A 1,307-nucleotide genomic window follows, 5' to 3' on the forward strand; every position below is an offset into this window, starting at 1 on the left:
CACCTGCCCTTCCAGTGCTTCCAAATCCACCTTCCTCACAGGCCACCCTCACATGCTGCAGGAATCCTCTCTCTCACCTTGGCTTTTAACCCCCTCAGATGCCTGCAGGGGTGATTCAGTTTATCTGTGTATTCCATTTAAGCTCTTTATGAAGTTGGAATCACAGAAGCATGGAATGGTTTGAGTTGGAAGGGACTTTGGAGATCATCCCATTCCACCTTCCACTAGCCCAGGTTGCTCCAAGCCCTGTCCAACCTGGCCTTGGACACTTCCAGGGATGGGGAAGCCACAGCTTCTCTGGGCAGCCTGTGCCAGGGCCTCCCCACCCTCACAGCCAACAATTCCTTCCCTATATCTAATCGAAACTTCCCCTCTAATCTGAACCAAGTTCTCTCTGAATTTCTTTAATAGGAAATGTTGGTCTTGTGTGAATCTCTCAGATTCATCCAGGTCACCTGGGAAGGAGCAGAGATTCCAGATGTGCTCCCTGCCAACACTTCAGCCCCCACTGTGACAGTTGCCATGAGTGTGATGGGACATGAGTCACTTTTCCAAACTGTCTTTAGGTTTTCTGTGCCTGAGCAAAATCAGATTTATTAAGAACCTTTTCAAATGAACATGTCAAAAGAGGTGAGAGGAATGTGCAGCAGTTAAATGTGGACAGAGTTGGGATTTTTAGCATTTGACTTATTTTATTTAATTTCAATTTTTTTTGAGCTCATCAGTGAAGATCATGCTGTGATTTAGCAAAGCCAGTTCATGTCTCTGTCTTGGCCTCCCTGTGTATGAACGTCAGAACATTATGAGGTACTGGGGTATTGTGGAGATTAATTTGTCTGAAAAGGCCCTGAAGGTTCCCTGAGATAATCACAGGATCATTATGGCTGGAAAAGACCTCGAAGATCATCAACCCAGCACCACCATTATGTTCACCAGTTAACCATGTCCTCAAGTGCCACATCCACAGTTCTGCCCATCTGCTCTGAGTCTTGGTTTGGTCTTTGGTCTTGGATTGCCCTGACAAGGGATGTTCCAGTCACCTTTTTCTCATGGATGCACTTGGGGATGATGGGAGACTTTCAGGTGACAGTAAGCACAGAATAAACCTAAAATGTGACCAGGATCCAAGTGCTCATGTTTGGAAAGACTCAAAGGAATATTTTTAGAATATATATGGACAAAACCCCTTGTTCTGATCCAGTCTTGAACCTCATCACACAATGTAAGGAAGGGACAGAGTCATTAGAGAGTGTCCAAAGAAGGGAACAAGGATGGGGAAGGGCCTTGATTTGAAGGTGTGTGAGGAC

The 1,307-nt window shown here is 45.6% G+C and overlaps 1 protein-coding gene across 1 annotated transcript in view; it reads right to left on the reverse strand.

Annotated features, from left to right (window-relative positions):
- The window catches only part of CALN1 (calneuron 1), an 82,788-nt gene that overhangs the window by 1,359 nt on the left and 80,122 nt on the right, over nt 1-1,307 (reverse strand). The window lies entirely within an intron of this gene.

The sequence above is a fragment of the Manacus vitellinus genome, unplaced genomic scaffold (genome assembly GCF_001715985.3).
Source record: "Manacus vitellinus isolate BGI_N305 unplaced genomic scaffold, ASM171598v3 scaffold_32_pilon, whole genome shotgun sequence".
Lineage (NCBI taxonomy): Eukaryota > Metazoa > Chordata > Aves > Passeriformes > Pipridae > Manacus > Manacus vitellinus.